Source organism: Crinia signifera, chromosome 4 (assembly GCF_055691185.1).
Source record: "Crinia signifera chromosome 4, ASM5569118v1, whole genome shotgun sequence".
Lineage (NCBI taxonomy): Eukaryota > Metazoa > Chordata > Amphibia > Anura > Myobatrachidae > Crinia > Crinia signifera.
This window is the reverse complement of record NC_139220.1, coordinates 290,826,300-290,845,665: the sequence shown is the minus strand read 5'-3', so window position 1 is coordinate 290,845,665 and position 19,366 is coordinate 290,826,300. Positions and strand designations below refer to the sequence as shown.

General features: G+C 44.7%; 1 protein-coding gene across 5 annotated transcripts in view; it reads right to left on the bottom strand.

Annotated features, from left to right (window-relative positions):
• Positions 1-6,844, bottom strand: part of DDHD2 (DDHD domain containing 2) — a 56,201-nt gene extending 49,357 nt beyond the window's left edge. For 2 of the 5 annotated variants that reach the window (XM_083185009.1, XM_083185008.1), the window contains exon 1: positions 6,697-6,844. The gene's annotated coding sequence lies outside the window, so the exon portion shown is untranslated. Of the gene's footprint in view, positions 1-1,734; positions 1,866-6,696 lie in introns of all 5 variants that reach the window. The other 3 variants (XM_083185012.1, XM_083185011.1, XM_083185013.1) reach the window with 3 other exon arrangements.
• Positions 6,845-19,366: the final 12,522 nt, after the last annotated feature.

The following is a 19,366-nucleotide window of genomic DNA, read 5'->3' as shown; positions in this document are numbered from 1 at the left end:
ACATGCATGAACAATAAACTGTAAATTTGTACAGTAAGATACACATAGAACAAAGGTAAACATTGAGGGCACTATTCAATCAAGCTTGAAATCACCAGAAACTATTTCATATAAAGGCTTTGCATCATAGAAGTGCAAAAGTCAAAAATAAGTTATTAGGAACAAGTGTCGATATTCTCATCACATATAACTGGTACAGATCACTATACTGCATTGTCATCATCCCCTACACCTCTTAGGAACAGCTGACTAGTTCTTTAATGCCCTGTCTGATTTAACAAACATGACAACAGCCATCTAAGAAGGAGAAGCCTATCATCAATACTCTCATCCTCTAAAGGTGCCCATACACGGTGCGATGACCGCACCCGTTATGGACTGGATCGCAATGCAGGCAATTTGAGTGTGATGTGATGCGAGGGTAGCACAAAAAGAATGTGCAGCACACACTTTTTGTACTGTGTGATTAGATGCCTGCGGGAGCACGCATCGCATGGTGAAAACGCACCGTGTATGGGCACCTTTAGCAAATCAAATGGGTCGATTCAATATGGTGTGCAGTAAACAGTCCTGGGAGAGAGCTCCCACAGCTATTCTAACCAGCTAACACATACTGGATTTCTGCTTGCACCCATAAATTCAAATAAAAAATGTCATGTCAAAAAAAGACTGGTGCTTGTGTATTATCACGGGGCCCGTTGAGTAGTTTACGTACTGTCCTATTCAGCGTAGTGTCCCTTCAGCACAGCGGCTGCAGTTGTAGCTCTGACTACGCCAACTACATTGCGCGCACCAGTGCCATGATAATACACAAGTACCAAAAGATTATATATCCTATATAAGATTACAGGTCATTATGATGAATAAAAAGGTTTGCTTGGCAATTTTCACACCTAATTTGACAAACACTTGGCACTCAAAGGGTCAAAGACACGTGCTTGTGTAGTGTTCCCGCTAGGCCTGCTGCCTGCCCGCTGGAGTGCACCGGTGAAGCCCAGCGCCCCCATAGATTGCGGTGCACGGCGCTTTCCTGGCAGCTCGGGGACTTAGTTACGGCCGGGCGCGCCCCCTTCAGTGACGCGGCGACCCGGGCGCGCCCCCTTCAGTGACGCGGCGGCCCGGGCGCGCCCCCTTCAGTGACGCGGCGGCCCGGGCGCGCCCCCTTCAGTGACGCGGCAGCCTGGGCACGCCCTCAATTGTGACACAGCGGTCCACCCCTCCAGCGCCCTGCCCCGTTTGGTTCCTAGAAGGAACACTACTTGTGTGTTCTAAATGTTTCACTGTACAGTGTGTTCTAAATGTTTCACTGTACAGCTACTGACAAAGTCAGTGGGATCATAAATGTAGGTTACATTTAAAATAACATTAAACTGCTGGCAAAGGGTGTGAAGTGCAGTTGCCACAGCATTTAAATGGCAGCAACAGCACCCCATCTTGCACTCGTCGCCCAGTGGCCAAATGTCCAATTTGCACAGAAGTGTTCGCTTCCCTATGAGGAAGGAAATGCTTAGGTGTAAGACCAAGCAAAAGTATCCGCCGTCAATTGAATCACCACTTGCTGCATAGTCTCAGATGGGTGATAGTGGCTATGCTGACTCCTGTACACCACCAAAAACACTCAATGACAATGGTCAAATGAGCATCAGAACTGCATAACGCAGCAATGGAATAAATCTTATGAATCTCATTTTCTTTTTTATGCTGTAGACGTCGGAGCCTGTGGGCTTTACTTACCCGAAAAACCGATAGCACCAGGATACACCATGGGAAGAAGAGAATCCGGTGGTGGCGGTGTGATGCTCTGGGTAATGTTCTGCTGAGAGACCTTGGATCCTTGTATTTTGTGGTTGTTGCTTTAACACAACCTATGTAAACATTGTAGAAGACTAGGTCATGTCATTCATGGCAACGGAATTCCCTGATCGCACTACATTTCAGCAGGATAAAGTGCCCTGCAAATAATTTTCAGGAACATGACATAGTATTCAAAGTGTTGACTTGGCCTCCAAATTCCTCAAATCCAATCAAACATCTGTGGGCTGTGCTGGAAAAACGTATGTGCCACAGAGGCCCCACCTCACAACTTACAGGACAGACAGGCTCTACCACCTGGGTGCCAGATATCACAGGACACCTTCAGAGGTCTTTTGAAGTCTATGTCATAATAATAATAATAATAATAATAATAATAATAATAATAATAATAATAATATTATTATTATAGCACTTTTCTCCCAATAGGACTCAAAGTGCTTTACAACTGTCTTTACAGCTCAAAATACAAAACAAGCTTAACAGTGGATGTCAGTAAAATGCTTGAGTAAATAGGTAAGTCTTTAGTCTATTTTTACGGGATTCTACAGTGGGGGCTTCATGCACTGTGCGGGGAAGAGAGTTCCATAGAGTTGGAGCAACAAAGTTGAAAGCTCGACCCCCAGATGAATTCAGGGAGATTCTAGGTACTGTTATTAGTCCTTCTTCAATGGATCATAGTAATCGAGTAGGACAGTAAAGAATCAGAAGCTGCTGCAGGTACCTTGGGCCTTGAAAGGGAGTAAGCCAATCTTGAAAATGATTCGCCATTTTACAGGCAGCCAATGAAGGGAATAGAGAATGGGAGTTATGTGGCAGGAGTGGGGCTGATTGGTTAATAGTCTGGTGGCTGCATTTTGTACCAGCTGAAAGCTGTGCAATTCTTTTGATGGGAGACCCAGGTAAAGAGCATTGCAGTAATCTAGGCATGATGATATAAATCTTGATGGGTCAGAGCCAATTTGATAACATGTGGTGAACCTACACAATTTTAGGCAGGTTCTGAGAAAATAATAATAATATTCAAATTCAAGGTGTATTTAAATCATAAAGCACGTAGGACGTCCTACCTGCTTTATGATTTAAATACACCTTGAATTTGTTTGACAAGTCCGTGGAGTGCTGCCTATTTCTTTTCTACAACAGAAGCCAACATTGGTCTCAGTGAGGGAAAGTATTGTTATATATTATTATCTACGTGGAAGGCACCGCGGCATTTCTTTATTTCTGCAAAATCCAGAGTGCCAATTACTTGCTGTGTGTGTGTGTGTGTATATATATATATATATATATATATATATATATATATATATATATATATATATATATATATATATATATATATATATTCATTCTAGCACCCGCCATATTTGAAAACCCATGCAGTTCCTCTTCCTCTGCCTGGGGTGTCGCTGTCTGCTGTGGTGTTTATACCACAGATCTGGTTTGCATATCAGTGCTGATATACAGACTACACTGTGCTAGAACCTCTGCAGCAGACAGCAACATCTCAGGCAGGGAAGAGGAACTGCATGGGTTTTCAAATATAGCAGGTGTTATATATATATATATATATATATAACACCTGCTATATTTGAAAACCCATGCAGTTCCTCTTCCCTGCCTGAGATGTTGCTGTCTGCTGCAGAGGTTCTAGCACAGTGTAGTCTGTATATCAGCACTGATATGCAAACCAGATCTGTGGTATAAACACCACAGCAGACAGCGACACCCCAGGCAGAGGAAGAGGAACTGCATGGGTTTTCAAATATAGCAGGTGTTAGAATGAATATATATATATATATATATATATATATTTTCGATAGTTCTGGCACTCGCTATAACTAGTCCATAACCTGCCTGTTGCCATCTGCCAAAAGGGTAAACTCACTGTAGTCACCCACACAGACACGTATTTGCAGCGGCACTCAGGACCAAAAAAACGTCACACGGGCTGTCCGTGTGACTTTTTTTGGTCCTGAGTGCCGCTGCAAATACGTATAATATATATATATATATATATATATATACACACATACATACATATACATATACACACATACACACACACACATATACACACATCTTTGCAGAGTAAGTGGCACTCACTCCTTGGCTTCGGTTGAGGAGTATGGTAAATAGAAAGATGAAATAAACAGCATCACTCTCATATAAAACAGCATCTCTGCATATAAAACAAAGAAGAAATCTGCTCTGAATCTCTCAATGAAAGCCGCATTTAAAGTGCCCCTTGTCCTCCAGCACTCTGCCCTCTTGCGATGATGGAGGGAACACTATATATATTTATATCATACATACACTCTTTTGTGAATTTGAGGTTCCACATTAGAGAATAATACCTCTTTTCCATCTGAATCCCATTTTGAACACAGGTAAAAACACTGTTTCCACTGCACATAGTCCCGTGTTATACCCGTGTCGGAGCCATTTACATTAAACCCGGGTAAGCTTTGAAAAAAACAAGAATGCCCACAAGACATAGCTTTTTTCCAGTCAGGTGCCCCTGATGAACCAATAAACTCAGAGCGTTACCCGGATAATGTGCGTTTACACGTGTCATTGCCGTGTTTTACCCTGGTATCGGTAGAATTCCCTGGTCTCTCTACCCGTGTTTTGGAAGTCTGACCAGTTCACACTAACTAAAAACCGGTGTAGGTGCGCGTCCTCACGCAAAAACCCAAGTGGAATTTCCTAGTGGAAAAGAGGTAAAAGCTGTGGATCCTAATTCTAAGTACCTCTTAATCAAACTTGTAAATGTTTGGTAATCTGTGAAGCAAACAAAAAATGTTTGCTTTACACATATTATTATGCAAACAGAGGCACAAAGCAGTAAAAAAGTACAATAAATCCCCAAGGCATTATCTGACCTGTGCAGTTCTATGGTTACATTTTCTCCGCTCAAAAGGAAGATGAACTTACAAAATGTTAGCACTGTAATGCAGGGTGAATAATTTTTTTAGTATGTTAAATCACAGACCGTTAAGACTGAGATGATGTATACAGTATACAATGTTAGCACTATTGCCGAGGTAATTAGCAATACTAACAACCCCGTACGGGGGTTCATTTTGTGGACATTGTAGATCTGTGTGAAGTTTGTATGTTCTTCAGGTGTGTAAGTAAATTCATGTGATAGTGAATATGGCTTATAAGCCTCATTGGGGAAGGGGTGAATGTGAAAGACTGTAAAAGAACAGTGTAAGTGGTCTTTGGATTTCCTTAAAATCTGAACTGCCTTAAATAATGAATAAATTCAGTCAATGGAATCAGTATGATGTGCCAGCACTGTCTGCAGCATAACTTGGAGCAAGGGTAGAATTGTTACTTAAAGTAATGTAACAGTGTTGGATCTATGACTTTCACATATATATCAAAATAAAGATTGTACTATAGTTATATCAGTTTATTTGCTGTGAAACATGATATTCAAATATTAAACTAGGTGATAAATGAGACAAATTTTACTTTTGAACCGAATGGAAAATGACTAACTGTCCACACCAGCCAGTGCGTTTACAAAACCGAGTGCTCCTATGCGCCATTCGAAATGCAGTCAAATCAGACAATATTGTGAATAATTTTGTTAAAATCATTTAGTGTATCATTAACAACCTAATGATACACAATATATTGTTAGATCATTTGCAAGGTGGCACAGTGTGTATGCATGACATTCTTTGTCTAGGAGTCGAGGGAAATCGGGGACACCATCATGTTGTTTCCATAATCTACTACAGTGGTTCCAAAACTCTTTTTGAATCATGGCACCCTAGGCAGTGATGGCTAACCTTGACACGCCAGCTGTTGAACTACACATCCCAGCATGCCCTGCATTAGTTTTAGCATGGCCAAATAGTAAAAATTATGCAGGGCATGCTGCGATGTGTAGTTCAACAATAGCTGGAGTGTCAAGGTTACTTTCAATGCCCTACAGTATGAAAGTTTTTTTAATGGCACCCCTAGACCAAAAGAAATATAGAATATATAAAATTTGTAGACTATGTTTATATGTCATCATTAGGGTCAGATATGGGGTGAGGGACCGGATTTACTTCTATTTGTCAACATGTGTTATGATTGGCAGCCAATATCACTGATTTTGCCTATTACAGTGAAAACATAATTTGAATTGGTCATGAACCACCAAACCAAGAGGCACCCTTGCAAGCATTCTGAGCAAACTCAGGCTGCCATGGCTCACAGTTTGTGAACCTATCTGACGTCTAGTGCAGGCATTCCCAACCACGGTCCTCAAGGCACACCAACAGTGCAGGTTTTAGTGATATCCAGGCTTGAGCACAGGTGAATGAATTAGTACCTGAGTGATTCTGATTAAACCATCTGTGCTGAAGCCTGGATATCACTAAAACCTGCACTGTTGGTGTGCCTTGAGTACCGTGGTTGGGAATGCCTGGCAGTGCGTACCCTGCTTTACTTTTACCTAAATCCCCATCAGACAGATCACAGATGTGCAGTATGTTATATCAAACTGTGAATACCACATAATAATAATAATAATAGCTCCTGATACAGACAGATTAAAAAAAAAGGAATACATACATAGTTACACCGCTCTGTAACCACACAAAGAGAAATAGGGGTATTATTAAATATTTAAGTAACTGCATAGATCAACAAGCAGCAGCCAGGATGAGGAGACACATTATGTAACCACCCGGACTACACTGCTGTGGGCCACATCGGTGCGTGCCCTGCCCCGGTGCCAACTATTAAATCCCCCAAATAACACTTATCCCTACCAGGCTGCCACCATGCAGTGCCCCACACCGCAGCCAGAGGGCGCATCATAGATGCACCAGGTCATTGAACACGCTGGTATGGGAACAAGGAGCAGGCACTTACCCCTTAGCAGCCTGCTGCCATCTGCCGACGAGAGAGCCAGCGCACCCTCATGCGTCACATGACCTGCCCGGTTCCGGGGGGCTGAGGTGGGCGTCCACGTGATTCCGTGATGTGTGATCTCGTGTGGAGAGGAAGGGTTAACCTGCCGCAGCCTCGCGAGATGTGTGTGTTGCAGGGCGTCAGGAGGTTTAGTGAGGGGCTGTCACTGTCAGGGAGGAGATACTAGGAGGCTGTCACTGACGGCGAGGTGAGGGGGGAGGCTCTGTGTGTGTGTATATACAGTACTCTATGGAAGCATGGCTTATACAATGCACAGAACAAAATAATATTAATTGTTTACTTTTAAGCTAAATTCTTATTTGGGTATATCTATTGGATGCTTTCCACACGAGATTATTTCAGGATTTACTGATTCTGCAGCACATACACCAAAGTTCCCATCCCAACACTTAGGATGTTTCCAAATTTTGGATGAGCCACACGGCCTCGATGGAGTGGATAAAAGGGGACAAAAAAAACGGAACCGAACAGGCTCCATACAGCACTCTGCCATTCCAGAGCTTGTAGTTCGCATCCCTATCTAGATGATTTTCTATCCTGGGGCTGTCACAGATGACAGCTGTCTACAGCAGCGGTTCTCAAACTGTGGGTCCTGACCCCAAAGTGGGTCCCAACCACCTCCGCATGGGTTCACGACTATGTTGTTGACCATCAGGGAAATGTGTCTGTGGAGGGGGGACAGGGTATAAATCATTAAGTAAACACCCACTGCTTCCTTCTTCCATCCCCCTGTCACCCTTTTTCACCCCCCCCCCCCAATTACCCACTGCCTCCCTGTCACAATAGCGGTCACTTCACTTCACTGACCACACACAGAGCCGGCCTTAGGCATAGGCAAACTAGGCAATTGCCTAGGGCATTTGGAATGCCTAGGGGCATCATCAGCTTCTGCTGATTGAAATTATATGCAGCATGCCTATATTCTGTGTGTGAGTGAGGCTGTATCTGCATAAGAAATAGTGTATTCATGGGAATCACTGTAACATAGCATTTTGTATGCAGGTACAGCCACAGTCTCAAACAGAAAATAGGCATGCCACATATCATTTTAATCATTGGAAGCTCCTTGTGTGTGCTAGTCATAACAATGCAAATAAGACGAATTTTCAGCAAAAAATGCACCCAACATTAGCAGAACCAGGAGCTGCATGGCTTATTGAGTCAAGATGTATGAGGAAACATCTGTATCCAAGCAGAGGCAGAGGTCACAGTGTTAGCGGCTGTGCGAGTGCTGTCTGCGGATGGGTTGGTTGTGCAATAGTGTTCGGGAAAATGTGTAAGGGGCATTATGTGTGTCATGTGTAAATGCAATAATAATGTGATACATATGTGTAACATGCATTATGTGTGTCATGTGTATAAGGGCATTAATAATGTGCAGCATATCTGTAACAGGCATTTGTGTGTCATGTGTATTAGGGCATTAATAATATGCAACATATGTGTAAGGGGTAGTATGTGTGTCATTATGTGTATGAAGGGCATTAATAAAGGTTGGCATAATGTGTAAGGGGCATTATGGTTATAAGGACATTAATAATGTGTATCATTTGAAAGGGGCATTACTGTGTGGTATTATCAGGGGTGCTGAGAGAAAGGAGTAGGGGGAACAAATTACCCAGGCCAAAGTCTGATGGAAGGGCCCAGTGGGGGCCCCGGGCCCCCTCCCCTTAAGTGTCAGCAGCAGCTGCAGCTTTTCTCCTCTGCCCAGCACACACTGCTTTGTGCTGGGTTGCAGTGTGGCCATGGAGGTGCTTAAAATACAATATTTTCTCAGGTTTTTTTTTCTAAGGGTATAATGTGAATAATGTGAGGAGTAATGTACATAAGGTAAAGTGGTACTACTGTGTGATGTAACGTGAATCAGGGACACCATCGCATGATATCATGTGAATAAAGTGGCACTACTGTGTGGCATAATTTGAATTGGGGGTACTATTGGGTGGCCATGCCCCTTCCCAGCAAGAACACACCCCTGTTTGGGCTGTGCACTGAATGTGTGCACTGTTTCTATTTAAAATATTGCGGCTAGGAGCACCAAAATGATGACTGCTATGATGAGGGTTGATGGTGCTGGGAAAGGGGAGCAGGGTCAGAGGTGGAACTAGTGGCGGTGCTAGGGGGCACCAGCCAAAAACTTGCCTAGGGCGTCATTTAGGCTAGGGCCGGCTCTGACCACACATGTAGCGGCTATTCAGTAGTAACTTGCTGGGGTCCTGTAATAATTGTTATTGTCTGATGAGGTCCCAGATAAAAATAGTTTGAGCACCCCTGGTCTACGGGAAGGAGGAGCTACAGCCTCCCCATATGGTCAAGTTCAAGGCTTTACTACATCCCCGACCATACAGGGAGGCTGTAATCTCCCCTCTCCCTGGTGACAGGTGTCACAGACACCCCACAGTAAGGATGGGCCTGGCCATTAGTGGGATTGCCATTGATGGTTGCCACCTTTGGCCAATCACAGCCTGGGGGTGGGGATTTGTGGGAGTCAGGGGAAGAGTTATGCTCCATGTCCCGTACCTTGCAAAAAAATTAAAAATTCTGTGTCATCGATAGATGGAAACCATTTAGTTCTCTCCCATCGATGACAAAACATTAGCCGTCAGCATTAGCCGTAAACCATTGATGATTGTGAAACATTGATGGATGTGTGCCGTCTCTACCCCAATAATGGGAGGTGCACTACAAGCTCAAATGTGCCATAGATTGCTGCATTGAGCCAGTCCAGGGTCCGGACCATTCCGGAGTATACCCAATCACTTGCACAGGACCGTGATTATGTGATTCTGTTTGGGATGACTTCATGGCACAACTTGCCTTCCCTTTGACAGTGGTTTGCCTTAATTTCCCCTCAGTATGCAAACCCACCTACTCCTAACATGATTTTTTTTTTTTTAAATTGCTTTAAATTACACTTATACCCCTTTCAGACAGAAAATCCCCCAAATCCCAGGTGTTTCTCAGAGAAAAAAAACCTGGGTAGAACTAGGCTGAAAGCTCTGACCCCCTTTCACACAGCAACAAAAATCCAGGTATTTCCTGTGTCAACCACAAAAAGAAAATGGAGCAAAATAAAAAAATATTTATTTAAAATAATCACACAATTGGCCAACAACACAGACAAGACTAACAAACATTAAAATTAGTAAATGCTCAATTACTTTCATTTCCTTCTATTAGGATGGTTAGTATGCATTCATTCTTTAGTAGAACATCCTCTAATAGGAAATACCGGTTAGTTTGTTATTTGTATCCAACATGTATTTTAAGTCCCCCACTCATGTGCACTTACTGTATCAGTGGTATTTAAAACCCAATTGAGGGTCAGCAGCAAGATAAGAGGTCCGACATCTAGTACCTGATGAATGACTCTGACCGCTGGTGCAGTCCTTACAATTGCGGTCTTCTCAGAGTACTCTCACCGGTTCCAGGTCTGTGTGCTTGCCAGTAACAGTCCCCATGGCCCTCTATGTGTTTCTCCGCCTTATTTGTGGTAGGCAGCATACTCAGGAGGTATATTTAGCCTGTACTCCTTTTCTGCCTCTTATAGCGGTTACTTCCGCATGCGCACATCGCACCGGGTCAAGCCTTGTTTTCACAGTGGTTTCCGTATTCTGATATAGTGAGTGCCATGCCTCTGTTTAACTATTTCGGTGGTATACCTGGAAAATTTCCGGGCTCAGCTGCGCTGCCGCAGCGGGCAGTCTCAGAACATTACCGGGCATACCACAATACAATATGTAAGTGAGCGCCAGTGGTGCCACTGGCGTGCACCTATGTGCTGTTCACCTCACCTGTCACCCAGCCCTTCCGGGCACTCCCAGCCACCGCAGATCATCGCTCCCGCCGCCGCAGATCATCGCTCTCCACCGCCGCCATCAATCATTACTCCCCCTCTGCTGCTGCCGCCGAGCACCACTCCCCCGGAGGTTCGGGGGCCCTCAGCAGCACTCGGGTGTTCGTGTGTTCGGGCACCTGAACAAACGTGCGCCTTGAACACCAGAGTGCACTCCTCGCCCCTGCCACCGGACATCATCCCCCCCCCCCCCCCCAGCGTCCCAGCAATAACTGCCGTGCCGCTGCTTGATGTTTCTACTGGGTGCAGCTTCATTGGTGGGTTTTCCTGGGACAGAACAAACCTGCCCTGATAGGTTTGTCCTGCCCTAGGAAAACCCACCACTCAAGGGGTTAAGCTCCGTTTTGCATTCCATAATACAGGAAGTTTAGAGCAGTCATTTTTGCATACTATACTGTTCCGTTATTATAAAACTAGTACAGCTACATATTGGAATTATCGGTATATACAGTACTCTTGGGGAGCATTAACTCACACATATATCATTTTTACACATAAAACATGATAGATAGATAGATAGATAGATAGATAGATAGATAGATAGATAGAATTATACATATATTAATATACTAATAGAACTAGATATATTAATTTATTTAAAAATATATTTTTCTTATACTTGTAAAATTCATATTATAGATACTTTATCTTAAATGTTCATTAATTTCTTTCACAGCCTCTGTGTATCTTTATCTCTGTTAGGAGTGGAGTAACCTCGCCTGCCCTACCTCCGTTGTACTCAGATGGAGTTGACGTGTGTGTGCGGGGTGCTAGGCTTCACCAATAATAGCCGCGTTCGTGGGAGCCCGTTAGTCAGGCTCCCACCTCGATGCCACCTGGTCTTATGTTAAGGACAACACACACGCCAAGGCCAGTGATGAACAAGGGGAAACCTATCTAACAAACAAAGAGGCGAGGACCACCCTGCCCTGCGGAGAGGGGTGCCAGTGGATAGCACTCTAAACAGGAACCCGCTGTGCTAATGCTTAACAGGTGTAACCATACACAGTATGCTGACACCCTAAGAACTGCTGACGGGTGTAACAATACACGATATGCTGACACCCTAAGAACTGCTGACGGGTGTAACAATACACGATATGCTGACACCCTAAGAACTGCTGACGGGTGTAACAATACACTATATGCTGACACAATAAGTACTGCTGACAGGTGTAACAATACACGATCATAGGCGTGCGCAGCACATTTTATTAGGGGGTGCACCGTCAAAGGGGTGTGCCTAGCACCACATATTGGGCATGTATAACACCGCCCATTGGGTGTGTCTAACAGCGCCAATCAGGTGTGTCTACCATCATCTATTGGTACTCGCTACAATATAAAACGGCTCTCAGTATAACAATACATGCAAATAAAGTAAAAAAACATATATGGATGATATGTAGTGATATGACAATGGTCTGGTACAAGAAACAATGCAAAACACACATAATTGATTCTTTCAATGGAGTACAGTTCTAAAAAGCAAAAGTCTTTGGTAAAAGGTGTTGCTGGTAGGGAGGTGTTCACAAGGGTGGGCACAGCATTAGGAGGTGCCTGTGCACCTATAAGACTCAATGTGCGCACACCTATGTACACGATACGCTGACACAATGAGTACTGCTGACAGGTGTAACAATACACGATACGCTGACACAATGAGTACTGCTGACAGGTGTAACAATACACGATACGCTGACACAATGAGTACTGCTGACAGGTGTAACAATACACTATACGCTGACACAATAAGCAAATGATTAGTCAACTTAGCTGGAGCTGAGATGCTGCGGACAAGGCAGGGAACCAGTCGAAGGAAGCACCACGCTGGAGAAGGGATCCCACACAGACCAACAGAAGCTGCAGGGACCGGGAGACGGATAAAGGACGACACACGGACACCGGGAGGACAGGAGACTGAACGGAGGACACAGCTGGGAAACAACGACAGGATGCAGGATGACTGGGAACAGGAACCAGGAATAACGGAGACTGGGAACCAGGAACACTAGAGACCCTGAGGTACAAAAGCTATAACCGGCATGGGCCTGAATAACCAGAGGGTTTATATAGTGAGCACAATGTGGTGCTGATTACACATTGCCTAAAGGTGTGCACTGCAGGCTAGGAGCCTAATCAAGACACCTGAGTCCAGAACACACAGTACTGAAAGTAACCTGCAATGGCCCAGGCTGACCACTGGATGCCACTAGCGAGTAAACACACACACACAGGCTGAGATAAACCCAGGGAGAACATGAAACTACACACAGAATATGTGAATCTGCGCATAACACAGATCCGCTGGAGGCGGATCCTAACAGTACCCCCCCCTTGAAGAGGGGTCAAGGGACCCCAATACCAGGTTCTCCACTACATGGAGAATACCAAACCCTGGAATGGGGGTATCAACCAACAAACAGAAACAAGCAGTGACTGCAGCTTGTAACAGTGCCCCCCTCTCAAAGGTGGCCTACGGACACAACAAAACCAGACAAACAGATATGACAAACAGGACAAAGCAAAAGGTCAGTGCTTATTCTTCTTTTTCCTTCTCTTTGAATGGCTCTGAAAGGAAGATAGAAAAGCACATCCTGCAGTCAAGGCAATAGCTATGGGCTGGGCCCTTTGTATTGACTCTCCTAAACATGGAGTCTCTGCAGACAAGATGGTCGGCCCAGAGGCATCTGAACCACTTTTATTGGGACCAAATTTTTTCACTACAGCATCACTAAATGCCCGGAAATCCTTAAGAAGGGGATCTGCAGAATTAATCAATTCGAACGCCCATTTGGAAGGCTTCCCTCTGAAGGAGTAGATCATATAGGACACAATATTATCAGAAGTGATACCTAAAAATGGTCTGGACTCCATAATGGAGACATAGTGGTTCGCGAGTGCAACAAATTGGGCTAAGTCCCCATCAAAGACTAGAGATGTAGAGATATCGTTCAAAGAATCAACAGTAACTTCATTATCAGCTAACTGACTGGTCTGTATAGCTGGAATTATGGCCCTTGAGGCTGAGACTTTAGGGACCCCCTTAGAGGTTATGACCTCTTCCAAGTCTGATGGTCTTTCTGGTTGGGCAGCACTATGATGAGTCTCTGGCTGATCACCACTGTGACGTACTTCTAAGTGGGCAGCACTATAGTGAAACTCTGGCTGGGCAGCAACAAAAAGACCAACAGATGGTCCCTCCATGTTACCGACATGGCTGGAACTCTGCTCAGAGACAGGACAATCAGAATCCCTCTTAGGGACTCCCTAAGAACTGCTGACGGGTGTAACAATACACTATATGCTGACACAATAAGTACTGCTGACAGGTGTAACAATACACGATACGCTGACACAATGAGTACTGCTGACAGGTGTAACAATACACGATACGCTGACACAATGAGTACTGCTGACAGGTGTAACAATACACGATACGCTGACACAATGAGTACTGCTGACAGGTGTAACAATACACTATACGCTGACACAATAAGCAAATGATTAGTCAACTTAGCTGGAGCTGAGATGCTGCGGACAAGGCAGGGAACCAGTCGAAGGAAGCACCACGCTGGAGAAGGGATCCCACACAGACCAACAGAAGCTGCAGGGACCGGGAGACGGATAAAGGACGACACACGGACACCGGGAGGACAGGAGACTGAACGGAGGACACAGCTGGGAAACAACGACAGGATGCAGGATGACTGGGAACAGGAACCAGGAATAACGGAGACTGGGAACCAGGAACACTAGAGACCCTGAGGTACAAAAGCTATAACCGGCATGGGCCTGAATAACCAGAGGGTTTATATAGTGAGCACAATGTGGTGCTGATTACACATTGCCTAAAGGTGTGCACTGCAGGCTAGGAGCCTAATCAAGACACCTGAGTCCAGAACACACAGTACTGAAAGTAACCTGCAATGGCCCAGGCTGACCACTGGATGCCACTAGCGAGTAAACACACACACACACAGGCTGAGATAAACCCAGGGAGAACATGAAACTACACACAGAATATGTGAATCTGCGCATAACACAGATCCGCTGGAGGCGGATCCTAACAATCTCTTCCTGAGGGTGGTGGACCAGAACTGTAAAGAACAGGCAAAGCATAATCAGGTCTTCGATAACTTGTCTTCAGATGAAAGGGCAGCACTGAAGACACCTTTGTGGTTATACGTAACGCCGATAAAGGCGGCTCAATCGTGCTGCAAGACTTCTCTGATTATGACAAGGAAATCAGGAGACAATTGAGTGATGAAACTACTTACCTTGAATTGAGTTTTAATGGCCCTATGGGGGCCATTAAAACCAAGGTTGATGAGCTGTTAAAAATGGGTCTTACACAGGGTTGGATTGACGAGGAGACTGAGGAATATCTGACTGTTGAACATCCGGTATGCCCCATAATCTATACGCTACCGAATATACACAAGTCCCTCGTCAATCCCCCTGGACGCCCCATAATTTCAGCAAGGGGCTCTATCCTTCAACCCCTGGCTAAGTGGTTAGACCATTATCTACAACCTTTGGTACAAGCCACCCCAACCTACCTCAAGGACACCTCACAATTCCTTGATGAGATTAGGGGTTTGGGTATCTTAGAACAAGAATGCCTGTTGTGTACAATGGATGTTAATTCATTGTACACAATCATTCCACATAAAGAGGGTATGGAAGCAGTAAAATCTGCCTTATTAAATGGTTCTTTTGTGGGTCCACCCATTGAATATGTACTGAGTAGATTGAATATGGTACCGAAGTATAATCATTTTCTTTATCAAGAAAAATATTATATGCAGTTAGCGGGGACCGCTATGGGGTCCAATGTGGCCCCGGCCTTCGCTAACTTGTATATGCACGAGTATGAGCAAAAACATATATTTCCGCATTTCTCCGGGCAGATTAAATACCTAAAAAGATACATTGATGACGTGTTTCTCATCTGGCTTGGTGATGAGTCGTCTTTTATTGAAATGGTTTCTACTTTGAATAGTCTGGCAACACTGGCGCGATTTACCTATGCCTCTGATCCTGAATCTATGAACTTCTTGGATATTACAGTTATGAAAAAAGGAGTATTCCTGAGCTATACTCTGTATCAAAAAGTGACAGACAGAAATACCCTGTTATGGGCCACGAGTCACCATCCAGACTCTTTAAAATCAAACCTCCCTATTTCACAATTCCTTCGGGTCATGCGTAACAACTCCGAGGAGGATGCCATGGAAATCCAGCTGGCAGAATGCAAGCAGAGATTCTTGAATAGGGGGTACAGCCTTAAAACTCTAAATAAGAGCCTCACTAAAGCAAGGAACAAGTTCTTGAAGCAGAGTATGGTCCCAAAGGAGGTTACAACAAACCCAAGATCATACCTACTGTGATACCAACTTCAAAAACACCCAGCGTATCATAAGAAAGCAGTGGCCTCTGATCACCTCTGACCAAGCTTTTAGAAAGATGGGTACAGCTCCTCCCTTGTTGATTGTCAACAGAGGACCAAACCTCAAGGAACATTTATTGAGACCTAACTTAAAACCTACAAAAATCAATAAAGACTTGTGGCTCACTAAGAAGAATGGGTGCTACAAGTGCCTTGGGTGTGCCACGTGTCGGGCACGGATTACAGGCACCTTCTTCTGCCATCCACATAATGGCACTAAAATCTATTTGAAACACCGGTTGTATTGCCAATTAGACCATGTGATCTATTATCTCATCTGTCCGTGCGGCCTCATGTACGTAGGGAAGACAATCCGAACCCTACGGGAAAGGATCAACCAGCATAGATCCTCGATTCGGTTGGCCTACTCCACTGGTACCACCGACAAACCTGTGGCTGCACATTTTGTCAAAGAAAGACATCAGCTATCCACTCTGAGATACATGGCCATAGACTGGATACCCCCCCCCCCCTAGAGGTGGGGATAGGGGCCTCATGCTTCTGAAAAAAGAAGTTCAGTGGATTCACTGGTTGGATACGGTGTGCCCTAGAGGTCTGAATGAGAAGACCCATATGAGTATATTTCTCTAGGGACTTTATATATTTCTCTTATAATGCATCAAGTATTTACTAGATAGTATACCTTTTTGAAGTTGATTATGCATTTGGGGCCATTACAAGTCACATCTGTAAATATTTAATATGCGTATAACTAAGTTAATGATTCCAGGACTCACACATTAATGGATTTGATTTTAGGTATCGACTGTGTAGTCTGATGTGAGTGACACTTTGGGTGAATGAATCCTCAATGTGTTACCCTCCTGACCGCACAGCTGATTTTTAATTAAGTGTTTAGGTTGTTTGTTTATAGAATAATACATTATCGATGGTTGTGATGTAAACCTGAGGCAGAGAGTGTAACCAGCTGATCGCTAGTGTCTTCAAAAAATAAATACTGTGGCTATTACCATATTAATATTGAGCCCATTATGAGCCAATGGAACTCTATTATGCTGCTTTCAGACCGCATAACTGGCTTTGACCCTGTATTTGGAAACGTTTCCAAAAACGGGTCTGCCAGATAAAACCCCTTTCACACCGCAGCACTTAAACGGTATATTACCGTTTAAGTGCCGATTTTTTGACACTGGCAGACCCGTTTTTGGAAACTTTCCAAATACAGGGTCAAAGCCAGTGCAGCCTTCAGCCCTCCCCTCCGTGCAGCTCCCCCCCCCCTCGCGTGTCGACCGAGAGCATGTCGACGCCCCCCCGCGCATGTCGACGCCCCCCCGCGCATGTCGACGCCCCCCCCCCCCACCCCACCCCGCGTGTCGGCGCCCCCCCCCCCCCCCCCCCCCGTGTCGACTTACCCCGTGCCGGTACCTCCGTTGTGGACTGCAGCTCAGTATGCTCGGAAAGCACTTATGAAAAAAGTGTCTTCCAGAAAATGGCTGCCCCATAGGAAACCCTGTTTAAAAAAACTGTCTTCCGTATGGGGGGCAGCCATTTTCTGAAAGACACTTTTTTCATAAGTGCTTTCCGAGCATACTGAGCTGCAGTGCCGGGAACCACAACGGAGATACCGGCACGGGGTAAGTCGACACGGGGGGGCGCCGACACGCGCGGGGGGGGGTCGACACGCGGGGGGGCCGTCGACACGCGCGGGGGGGCGTCGACACGCGCGCGGGGGGGGGGCTCCAGTGCTGTGAATACTTAATGAGCGCTCATTAAGTATTCACTGTGCTGAATTTAGGACCCAGCTCATTGGCTGGGTCCTAAATACCGTTTCTGAGCCGATTTTTGCGCTAAAATACCGGTTCAGAAACGGGTAGGACCCTGCATTTTAACCGGTTAGAAAAAACGGCATTTTCTAACCGGTTAAGTGGGACTGGACCTTTCAGACCGCACACATTACCGTTTTAAAACGGTAAAAAAACGGCAATTTACCGTTTTAAAAGTGCGGTCTGAAAGGGGCATTAGTGCAGTATAAACATGGCTGTGCGTTCCAAGGTGTGCTGTGAAACGCAAGGAAGCTGTAAGGCGATGTGTAATGGAGCTCCCCATGTTGAATAGGTAGGAACTCCACTACTGGTATCAGGGCGCCCCGGGGACCTTAAGGGAGCGCTACAGGCGACTTCCGGGTGCACGCCTGAGTTGGATGATGCGCACATACCGGATATACTGCGTCTACTTCCGGTTTGTGCGTTCCAGTGCAGTGGAACGCACGCCGGATTAGTCTGTGAATAGACTAGATTGCTGGTTTCTATACGGGCTGCAAACTTGTGAGTATGTTGTATTAGATTTTGATGTACTCTGCTATGATTAACAGTAAGGCACAGTGATTATAGTGGCAATGAGAGATGTTCTGTGACTAATTGGTGATCGGCAGGAGCACTTCCTGCCTCAAGGGTATTTAAACAGTGTAAGTGTCCATGGTGAATTATCTTCTGAGGCTGTGACCCACCCATCTGTTTGATCTTGACAAAGGGCCCACAGTGGCTCAAAACGTCGGCAATTTCATTGAGACTATGGTGATGTATTAAAATTTTACTTGCATCTAAGATGAAAGACTGGTGAGTGCTCTTTACAGAAAGACTATATTTGGCTGTACCCCTGGGACTACATGCTTGAGTTTGGCACCCCAGCAGTTGGAATTTGAGGATTAAGTGTGCCGGTTCTATGATATTCTGTATATATGGAAATTCGCTTCTACTGACTGTGTTTCCTGGACTGTGCACCCATTGGATACAATTGAATTCGATATAAATATCTCTGTTGTTAATAACATTGTGGAATTGGTTTATACCTAAAGTTCTGGCATGGGAGTGAGTTATATCTCAGAAGTGGATTTCTTCACCATTCATTTTAATTGATACATTTTTTTCTAAAGAAATTGTTTCAGTTAATGTAATACTATTGTGGAGTCCTGGTAGTTAAACTTAAATTGATGTGATAAAGTGTGATTAGTGTATACTAATGGCGACAAGTTTATTGGGGTTGGATGAAATCGCCCTGAGCGATGTGGAAAATATTCAAATCAGTTTAACTGATGATGAAATAGACAAGGTACTTTTTACTGAGTTAGATTTTGCTCAATTACCCTCTGCTACCTCTGCAGATCATTTCCATAAATTACACAGGTTAAAGAGAAGGGAGATTGATTTAACCCTACATGGGCAGTTCCTCTCCGAGTACTATCGAAAGAAACGTATTCCGAGAGGATTTAGAATCAACAATACTCCCACCATCAGCCGTCGGAATCCATCTTTTTGCGTCCGATGGTGTGGAGTACTCAACAA